We start from the raw sequence: 11,414 nt of genomic DNA, 5'->3' as shown, positions 1-11,414 counted from the left end.
CCCCCATGTTCATTCACAAACAAGACTTGAAAACAACCTCAGTGTCCATTGATGGATGAATGGATAAAGAAAATGGATTCTGTAAATACAATGGAAAGTTACTCAGCCATAAAAAAAGAAGGAAATCCTGTCATTTGTGATAAGATGGATGAAACTTGAAGACATTATGTTAAGTGAAATAAGTCACACAGAGAAAGACAAATATCGTATGATCTTGCTTATATGTGGGATATATAAAAGCTGGACTCATAGAAACATAGAGAAGCTTGGTGGTTGCTGGGGGCTGGGGGTAGGAGGTGGGGCAAATGAGAAGATGTTAATCCAAAGGTACAAATGTCTACTTATGTAAGTTTTGGGGATCGAATACACAGCCTGGTGACCATTGTTAATAATACCGTATTGTGTACTTGAAATTTGCTAAGGGTGTAGATCTTAAATGTTCTTATGACACACGCAAAAAATAAGGATCCTTATGTGAGGAGATAGAAATAACGTTACGTCAGATGGGATGATGTGTTACCTTATTGTGGTGATCACCACAACACATGTATCAACTCATTACGTTGTACACCTTAAACTTACACGACGTCACATGTCAATTACATCTCCAGCACACAGCCCGACGTGGGGCTCGAACTCACAAACCGCGAGATCATAACCTGAGCCGAAGCCGGACGCTCCACCGACGGAGCCACCCAGGCGCCCCCAGACTTAGAATCTTTAGATTGAAGATCAGCATCTGGATTCAGAGCCTGCTTCCATTAACCGTGGCTTATCCCACTCCAGAAAGGAGGAGCCAAGTGTCTTTGGGGTTTAAAATAGCGTAAACCAGCGTCACGCCTCTGGCACTTGGCACTTTGGGTTTTGTTTATCATTCGGAGATGATCAGGACGCTGCCTTAAACTGGCATCTGGAAGAAGTGAGTCAGGCGTCAATGATCTGGAGCCATATGGTCCTGTCGTTCTCACCCCATCACGCTGACCCCCTTGATGTCGGCCAGACTTAGCATATTAGAAACCAACTCGAAGTGCGGCTCCCGTGATGTGTCCCAGGACCAGGTTCCACGTTCTGCCTGCACAGAGCTGAAGTAACAGCACAGCGGGCATTCGTGTGTGATGCCAGCTCCACCAGTGGGGTTGGGTTCGGTCTGACTTGCCATCTGACTGGCAAGGCTGCACCAGGCTGCGCTTTCTCCTTCTGGCATAGGGTCCTGCACGGACACCGTGTGAGAGAAAGTTCTTCCCACGGTGATCCCTCCATCTAAGTGTAGACGGTTCCCGAAAGAAGCAGGCTGAGTCCATGTTGGTACCAATGGCTTACTTTTCCCCCAGTAGTTGTTTTTTGTTTTTTTGTTTGTTTGTTTAGCGTTTATTTATTTTGACAGAGAGAGAGAGAGAGAGAGAGAGAGAATGACTGGGAGAGGGGCAGCCAGAGAGGGAGACCCAGAATCTGAAGCAGGCTCCGAGCTCTGAGCTGTCAGCACAGAGCCTGATGCAGGGCTTGAGCCCACGAACCACAAGATCATGACCTGAGCCTTGTCGGACGCTCAACCAACTGACCACCCAGGTGCCCCTCCCCCAGTGGTTCTTAAACGAGGCAAAAAGCATCGCACAACTAACCATGCCGAGCCCTGATCTGTTGCTGCGTCCTGCTCGGGTGTGCAAGGATCCCTCCCTAACTCAAGTGGAAGGCAAAAGACGGTGCATGCAGCAAATCACCCGTAGCGTTCGGTCCAGCCTCTCTCGGGTTGTTTCCAAATTTGACGTTGGAATGCTGCCTGAAAAGGTGCCAGCATTTTAGATCCTTCTATCCAGTCTCCATGCTGCAAAACCCTTGTTTTTATTAGCTTATGTACTTGCAAAGAAATTGGATTAAAATAGGAGGGGGGAAGTTGGCATCATCTGTGTGAGCCTTGAGTCCCAACTCCTGGCACGAGGACGTTAACGGCACCTGCTGCTCACAGCCGTTGTGAGGGTTACGTGGGACCGTGCCCGCTGGCTGCTCCAAGCAGAACGCTCAACTGCTTTTGAGAAAATGGAAGATTCAGGTGGCGGCTTTTTTAGCTAAAAATTTTCAGTTGCAAATGATTATGGCTTGCCTTTAGCATTGTGCTTTTGTACATGATTTTTGCCATTATTCCTTTAGATGAAAGAAGAACTCATTGTAGGCTGTTCTATCTATGAAACGGGTATCCGTAGAAGGGCAATTTGGGGGCATTTGTGGCTGTTTTATTCCATTCCTCTTGCTTCTAATCTAAAATTTAAAAAAATCCAAAATACATGTATGCACATATATAGAGCCATGTGGGTATATGTATGTATAAACTGAGCATAGATACATATCATCCATCATGTATATGTGTATAGATCTCTCTCATTCTGTTTCCCCATGCTTTTATTTCCCCTGGAAGTCTTGTCGGGCTTGCCGGTGCCTGTAGCCTTGGAAACAAAGTAACGACCTCTCCCTCCCTGAGGGTCTCAGTTCTGGGAAGTTTGAAAATAAAAGGGAGGTACCATGTCAATTTCATAAATCAAAGCCTTAAACACTTGCCTAGTTAAATCTTTGAAAATTGAAGTGTGTTTTCAATATTCTAGTGGAATGTCTAAAGGAATAGTTTGTGTAGAGCAATAATCCTGTTTGTCTGCAATCGGAGATGTGGCCTTTGAGTTCGGGCTCTGTCCCCCACTAACGGCCATAGGGGGCCACCCGCAGACCTTCAAGAACCTGCTGCAGGAAGCAGGGCTGGCTGACAGCCCCAGACCCCGCCCTTCCGGGGCCTGAGCTGCTCCCAGCCAGTGACTGAGCACGGCTGGGGTATGAGAATGGGCTCATTCCTGTCCAAATGGGGCTCCTCCAACATTATAACTACCTATAACATTTGTAGCACCTTGTCATAATATACGGAATCTGGGATGCGTGTGTGTGTGTGTGTGTGTGTGTGTGTATCTTCATGCTAGCATGTGCGTGTGTGTGGATGCACGTGTGCACGATATGTGTGATATCAGCCTCTCTTACAGGGTTCGTGTTACATTAACATGCTCCCCACAAAAGCCCCTCGTACAAATATTCCTTACCTTCAGGAAAATGTGTGGAAATGAATCACACAGAGCAGGAGGGTGGTGGTTATTTGCCTAATGGGGGTCTGTACTGGAGGGTTTTTAGAAGCAGCTAGACTTTTAAGGAGGCCCCTCATCCTCTGAAGAAAGGTAGGTACACCCTTGAGTAGTAAGTTCCTGTGCCTTGATTTTTTTAAAAAAATTTTTAATGTCTATTCATTATTTTTGAGAGAGAGAGAGAGAGAAAGAGAGCACAAAAAAGGGAGGGACAGAGAGAGAGGGAAACACAGAATCCAAAGCAGGCTCCAGGTTCCTGGCTGTCAGCAGAGAGCCGACACGGGGCTCGAACTCAAGAACTGCGAGATCATGACCTGAGCCGAAGTGGGATGCTTAACCAACTGAGCCACCCAGGCGCCCCTGTAGCTTGCTTCTTAACAGCCGGATATGGCAAAGGTCACTTCTGGGATCACATGACATTATCTAAGGCTGTCTGAGCAGGCTCCTCTGGAGAAGTTCTCCTGTGCCGGTTGAAGACAGAAGCGGCCACGGTGCAGGTTGGTGGGGGCGGCCTCTGATAGCCAGTGGGAGGCCAGGACTTCAGTCCTCCAGCTTCAAGAAATGAAGTCTGCCAGCATCCTCAGGGAGCAGGGAGGCGAAGCCTTCCCCACTTGAGCTCCCGATGAGAAGTCATCCTTGGGCAGAGTATTGTCACCTTGTGAGGCCCTCAGCAGAGGACCAAGTTCATGAGCTGTCTTCCAACTCCTGACCCACAGAGACTGTGGATGGTACACGGTCTCCTTAACATAGTATCGTGCACTTTAAAACACGCGAAGAGGCTAAATCCCACATTGAGTGTTCTTCCCAAATTAAAAGCACACACACCGAAGAACACAAGACCATTGTTTGGAAGTGACGGACGCGTTTCACATCTTAGTTGTGGTCATGGCATCATGGTGTTCGCAGATCTCCGGAGTCATCAAGATGTATGTGTTCAAGCTACGCACATTTTCATGTATCAGTGGTACCTCAATAAAGCCAAGAAAATGTAAAAATGAAAAATAAAATGTTGTTGTCTTAAGCTGTGGAGATTGGGGCAATTTGTTACCTGAATATAGGCAACGAATCTGCATATGCAGATGAGACAAACGAATCCTTCATGAATGGTCTCTTCCTCCCTCCTCTCAGGCAGGAGGCGCCGTGCAGTAAGGTGATATAAACGTCAGACATTGTAGATAGCTTTGTCGTTTCAGTGGGCATGTGGCTGATACACAGGCGTATTCGCTGTACTTTGGTAGACAGTAATTTAAAATAAGAGCTGGGCCCTATTGAAATAAACACATCCCATTGAAAACGATCCATTATCCCAGCCCCCACCATGGCACCCGCACCACTCTTCTTGTTCTTTACCTGTAGAAAGGAAAGGCCAGCTAGAGATTAGGGACATCAGGATACCAGCCCCCGGACAGGGAGCTTGGGTATTTCTGTGATTCTAAATACATTCGGTGATTCTGTGATTCTTAAAGACCTTCAAGTGAGAGACTGTGGCACCTTGAAGGCACTCATTGAGGCAATGCTTGTCCTAGATGACTTTTTCTTTATAAGGTCGCATTTCTTTTATTTTATAGTCTATAAAGCTTTTTAGTGTAGTTAAAAAAAATAGGCTCTATCACAATTAAACACCAGTATGTTTCTGATCTCAGGAACTTCAAAGTAAGCATTCAAATGCATTATTCCCTGATTATATGGTTTGGGATTTTCCATGCTGATTCCCTTACATGTTCTTTAAAGAGATGTGATAAAACATCTTAGCCGTGACAGCAGGGGAGAGAGAGAGGGAGAGAGGGAATCCCAAGCAGGCTCCGTACTATGAGTGCAGAGCCCCACATGGGGTTTGAACTCACAAAACTTGAGATCATGACCTGAGCTGAAACCAGGAGTCGGACGCTTCACCGACTGAGCCCCCCAGGCGCCCCTGTGTATAAATCGTCCTGCTGGATGTCTGCCATTTGCTCTGGAAGCCTGACCCGTATGAGCTGTGTCAGTTAGGGCTTCCTTAATTTATCTTCATCCAGTGAAACAACTGGGTCACTCTAGGAGAAGGGAGCAGGGTTAGGTCAGTGTGTTTATCTTGACCACAGGATTGTCACGGGCTGTCTGTGACTCACCAGTGAAGGTTTCAGCTCTTCTCATGGTCCTTTTCCATCTGCTTCTCTGTGTCTGGCATCCCAACGACCCTGTGCCTTCACCCCATCCGAGCGTAGAGCACTACCCATTGGGCGTGCCCTACATCCTGCCCCTACGGCTCGGTAAACAGTCCTTGGAAGAATCATTCCTCAAACCTCCCCATTGGAGTATGCCTTCGGCTGGTACCAGAAGCCCGATTGATGTGTTACCCCTCCCCCCTTCTTACAGAAAACCCACAGGCGGGGACAGTCATTCGTGCTTGTCTCTAACAGAATGAAGGAGGGGGCCGGGGGTCAGACCAGATGACCCAAGATCCCAGAACTCGGCCGGCTGGGCATGGGCTGTCTTCCCCCCAGAGCCCATCTCACACAGGGACACAGGGCTCTCGGCTACAGCTCGGCTCTCACACTGAAACCAGAGTTCCACGTTGGCGTCATTTAAAAAAAAAAAAAAAAAAAAAGAGGATGTCAAGAATGTTCTTACATTATGTACTTATGTTTATTTTCTTATTATGAAGCACCACAAGCTCGTTCACAAAGGCCACAGCATTCATTTAAAATTAATAGATAGCACCATGGAAATTGGAAGTCTGGCTTAGAGCTGGTGTGATTAATTGTTCCAGTCCTGACTAGAATAAAAGTGTATGCTAATAAGCTAGCTGTGCGCACGCTCCGTCTCATCACCATTATACCCGCACTACGAAGGACACACCTGCCGAATGACTCAGGGCAGTCCGTCTTTACCCCGGTCTCCCCCCTCGGAGGTTTTGGAATCTCATCACAGCACCGTGGAAGCTGCATCTGCCGGCCCAGCACCTGGGGAACACCTGTGTCTTGTCGTGGTGACTCCTTCTCTGTCTGTCTCACGTCACACGTGAGCGGCTCTGAGCAGTGGGAATGATTCACGCCTCCACATTTAAAGTTCACTTTTAGGGGGCGCCTGGGTGGCTCAGTCGGTTAAGCGTCCGACTTGGGCTGGCGTCATGATCTCGCGGTCCGTGAGTTCGAGCCCCGCGTCGGGCTCTGTGCTGACAGCTCGGAGCCTGGAGCCTGCTTCAGATTCTGTGTCTCCCTCTCTCTCTGACCCTCCCCCGTTCATGCTCTGTCTCTCTCTGTCTCAAAAATAAATAAACATTAAAAAAATAATAAAAAAAAATAAGGTTCACTTTTAGGAGAAGACTTTGGATTCAAGTCCCTGCACCAATTATAGAGTCTCGCTGAATTTACTATATAAAATCACAATGCCTACAGCACAGCAGAGGAGTCAGTAAAGCAATCGTCGGTCATGTGCTGTGCATCAGACCTTGTGCCCTGAAGATAAGGAGGATTAAGGTCTTTGTTGTCTCAAGTTCAGTCCGGTGAGGGAGAAGGACACCTGCTGGACGGTCACTGCAGTCATCAAGCACGAAACTATAACACCCCAGTGTGGTCCCTGTTTTATACTAAACACCGACCTTGTTGGAAAGGCTCTACCTTCTCTTACCTGTCCTACGACACCAGGATGCCAGGCACTTTCTCTCGGTGGAGCCAAACCCTCCCATCTGCCTGTTTTCAGCCTGATCACTGGGCTTCTCACAGTTCTGTGCCTCCGGGCTTCCCACACCCCACTGGCAGGAATCTGCAAGGAGCCAAGAGTATAGAGAAGAACAAAATAGGAGACCGCGGCTCGGCCCTGGGGGTGCCGTAGGTTAGGGGGTCCTGTGTGCAGATGCCCCGAGGCATTGTGGGTGAGTTGCCTGAAGAAGACCTGTACTCCCGGGGGAGTGGGGGGTGTTATGGAGGCGAGAGGGACGATGCTCGAGAAGTGGTCTGTGCGGGGCGCCTGGGTGGCTCAGTCGCTTCAGCGTCCAGCTGCGCCTCAGGTCTTGATCTCATGGTTTGTGGGTTTGAGCCCCACGTCGGGCTCTGTGCTGACACTTCAGAGCCTGCTTCGGATTCGGTGTCTGCCTCTCTCTCTGACCTTACCCGGCTTGCACTCTGTTTCTGTCTCTCAAAAATAAATAAAGGTTAAAAAATTAAAAAAAAAATGAGAGGGAAGTGGTCAGTGCAAGGCTCTGCAGAGAGGAGTGGGGGACGGAGTACTTGGGAAGATTTTCGGTTGTAAGTACCGTGCAGGTTTTGGAAGAATGTGGCTGGGAGATGGCAACGGTGGTTGCTGGCAGCAGGCAGGGACCCAGGCAAGAGGAAATCGCGGCTGTAGCGGAGACAGCGCTGGAGGACGAAGGCGAGGGGTGTCCGGGCCAGGACTCCAAACGCCGGCTGGTACGTATTTGCCAAGGGGCATTTTCTCCGGTTCTCCGGTTCATCCGGTTCATCCACGTCTCCGGATTAGAGGTGTTGTCCGATCCACCAGTTGTGGTTTCCATAGTAACTCTCTGGCCTTTTCCCTTCCAGATCAGCCGTAAATGCACAGAGAAGGGCCCTGGGCTCGGTGCCCCTTCATCAAGGAAAACCTGCCCGAGTCAAGACGAGGGATCGTCCAACGAGCTCACACCGTTCCTTCTTGAAGAACGCAGGGAGAGCTTTGTAGGCGCTCAATGAACTAGCAGCACCGAGAGCCCCCCCAGTTCGAGCGTTATCTCTGCCCCTCCCTGAGCGTGTGGGTGGCATCACTCTGGACATCGTGGAACATTTCAGAATGCTGCAGAACCCCCTCCCGCAAGCTCGGCATTCGGCCAACAGCAGTGCTAAGTATTTCTTTACAGGCAGCGTGTGGGTAATAGCCCAATACAGGTCTCAGTCACCCTTCTAGAGCTCGATGTGCAGTTCACTGGCATTTAGGTTGTATTTTCCATCTCCCAGAATCTTAGACTGGGGGGGGGGGGGCGTGTACTTTAATGTTCGTTTACTCCCTGTACTGAAGTTCCTCTGCAGGGAGTAGGGCATTTTCATCTGTCCTGTTAACCGTCACAATCCCCAGGCCCGCTCTGTGTACTGTGACGTAAATTGGGAGCGGTTTAGAAGTGCTTTAGAAGAAAATAAAATGCGAGCTGTGCACAGAGCCAGGCTGCGCTGAGTCTGGAGAGAGTCTGGAGGCGGAAGGATCAGTTAGGAGGCAGCGGGGGGCACTCAAGGACAAACGGGGCACCTCGGAACTGGGCAGCCGGAGCGTGGGGAGGGCCTTCGGGCAGAAGCGTTGACTGGACTTGGTGGGGCGTGGGGATGGGGGTGGGGGAGAACTCCCACAGAAAGACACGGACGGTTGGGTTGTGGTGGGAGACGCAGCAGAGAGCGTGGTTCTTCACCTTCCGCGTCCTTGCCTCTCATCGGGGTGGCCTGCGGGGTGTGCGGAGAAGCCCCAGTCTGACCCACAAGTCGTGCCCTAACGGGACCCGAAGGCCTAGCAGGCATCGCCGTGCCACGCTGTCCATCCATCATCCATCCCCATCAATGATGCCCAGGAGCCCCTGGGACGATTTAAAAGGAGGTGGCCAGCCGAGGGGACATCCGTCAACTCCCGCCTAGCAGTGACCCTCCGTGTATCCAGTCCCCACGACGTCAGGGCACAGTGGCCGGCGGAAGGGGCATCAGCGTGTCCTGATGGACTGACAGGACTGACCACAGGAACCCTGGTCTTAGGGGGCGTTCTTTCTCAGCAACGGAAAGAGTTTAGTTCTCCGCCTTTCTGTCCGCCCCCCTCCCCCCATCTTGCGAAAATTCCTTCCATTCTTTCCCAAGGTGACTTTTTAGCATGAAGAGAAAGCAATTGATTCACATAAAGAGTAATCTCTTTCTACCGAAAGAGGTTGTTTTTAATAGCTAGATTTTATTAATGAAGCAATTCGAACCGCAGGGATAAAGGCTTCCTTCAGAAAGCGGTAAACACCAAACGATGAGGATTTATTCATTCCTCCAAATGTTACTGCCCAATATGCATGTGTATCTCTCACACCTAAAACAATGGAGTCTCTTCGGCTCCCAGACCCGCCAGACACTGGGGGGGGGGGGGGGGCTTGCTTACTGATCCACCACATCCCCCACACTGTGTGGCCTTGTGACAGAAGGGCGTTAGGACCCATCAAAGACACTCTTTGGAGTTCCCCCGCATACAAAGAATAAGAGATACAGTGAAGATTTCCACCAACTGTGCTTAACTTTTAACCTTGTTTTAAATGTTTTACCGTTTTTTCCCTTAAAATTTCACACTTTGCCTTTCAAGTATTTAATAATATTTGAATTCGCTAAGAACAAAGGAGCATGCAAAGATCATCTGTACCCCTATATCTCATGATTTATTTTTAAATAGTAAAAACTATCCGGGCGCCTGAGCGCCTCAGTCGGCTAAGCGTCTGACTCCGGCTCAGGTCATGATCTCGCGGTCCATGAGTTCGAGCCCCGTGTCGGGCTCTGTGCTGACAGCTCGGAGCCTGGAGCCTGCTTCCGATTCCGTGTCTCCCTCTCTCTCTGCCCCTCCCCCGCTCACGCTCTGTCTCTCTCTCAAACATAAGTAAGCACTAAAATAAATTAAATGGTAAAAACTATATGCAAGCTCGCATCTGAGAAGCAAGGTCCATAAAACCACAGTCAATGGCCCAAAGAGCAGCTATGTATGGGGACAGACCCCAGGCTGGGGCCAGGGACTCCGTCCTGGGTTGATGCTGTGGCCCAGTGCTGGTGATCCGAATGCAGTCACTTTCTCCCCAGCTCGTGCCCCCTGCTCCCTGCCTCCGTAAGTCAATGCAAACAGAAGTAAAGACTTTTAAAGGTCTTTTCCACCTCTGACAATGCTGGTCTTCGTGAATTTTCTCTTCATGATTCTTCTATAAATTAATAATGAGGAAAATAGCTCAAAACATTATTTTTGTAAAAACTAAGAAGCAGACCGTGTGCCAAGCTGCCTGGATTGGCTGTTTCCCCAGTGCACAGATCGGACTTATATTTAGCCCCACACTCTTGCTTAGGCAGCATTTTTATTAGTGGGCAAACATCCAGGATGAAACAAAAACATGGTTATGGGTTTTTCCCAAATTACATCCTGCAGTTGGCTCGGTGATCACTGTCTACAGCCAAAGAGGGGTCCTTCCCCAACAATATGAGCAGGCCGATTTCCTTGAGGGGTGCAGCCTGCCTCCCAGCTGACGGCCGGGGGCAGGAATAGTCGTCTCTCCCTCTGCGCATAGTGGGTGGGGACACCGTGAAGGGAAGAGGGAGAAAAAGGTTCCAGGATCTAAAAACAGAGACGGATGAGGCTGGTCGGCTCATCTGGCTCGTCATTTTCTAAAGAATACATCGGGGGAGCAAGAAAGGAAAACAAAAAGTTTGAGGTTAGGAAGAATAAAGTGGAGCGATGTCGCTAGACTGTGCCGTAGCATGTCCTAAATCCCCCAGGAATGAGGCTTCGGAAGGCCAGCCTGGGCATGGGGAGTCTGGGGGAGGCTGAGCTTCCTTAGCCGGGGTGGGGGTGGTCACCTGGAAGGTGAAAGGATCATTTGGCCCTTGGTCCTATGCCACCTCATGGAATGCTGCAGGAAACCAGCCTGCGATGTTGGGGGCCAGCCTGTGATGTTGGGGTCAATGTTGGGGACCAGCCCGTGATGGTGCGGGCCAGCCTGTCATGTTGCGGGCCAGCCTGCGATGTTTGGGGCCAGCCTGTGATTTTGGGGATGATGTTGGGGACCAGCCTGTGATGTTGGGGGTGATGTTGGGGACCAGCCTGCGATGTTGGGGGCCAGCCTGTGATGTTGGGGGCCAGCCTGCGATGTTAGGGGCCAGCCTGCGATGTTGGGGGTCAGTCTGTGATGTTGGGGGGTGATGTTGGGGACCAGCCTGTGATGTTGGGGGCCAGCCTGTGATGTTGGGGATGATGTTGGGGACCAGCCTGTGATGTTGGGGTCAATGTTGGGGACCAGCCTGTGATGGTGCGGGCCAGCCTGTGATGTTGGGGGCCAGCCTGCGATGTTGGGGGCCAGCCTGTGATGTTGGGGGCCAGCCTGCCATGTTGGGGGTCAGCCTGTGATGTTAGGGGTGATGTTGGGGACCAGCCTGTGATGTTGCGGGCCAGCCTGCGATGTTTGGGACCAGCTTGTGATGTTGGGGGCCAGCCTGCGATGTTGGGGGCCAGCTTGTGATGTTGGGGGTGATGTTGGGGACCAGCCTGTGATGTTGCGGGCCAGCCTGCGATGTTGGGGGCCAGCCTGTGATGTTGGGGGCCAGCCTGCCATGTTGGGGGTCAGCC

Source organism: Panthera tigris, chromosome A1 (assembly GCF_018350195.1).
Source record: "Panthera tigris isolate Pti1 chromosome A1, P.tigris_Pti1_mat1.1, whole genome shotgun sequence".
NCBI classification, from domain to species: domain Eukaryota; kingdom Metazoa; phylum Chordata; class Mammalia; order Carnivora; family Felidae; genus Panthera; species Panthera tigris.
Note: the sequence above shows the minus strand (reverse complement) of the source record.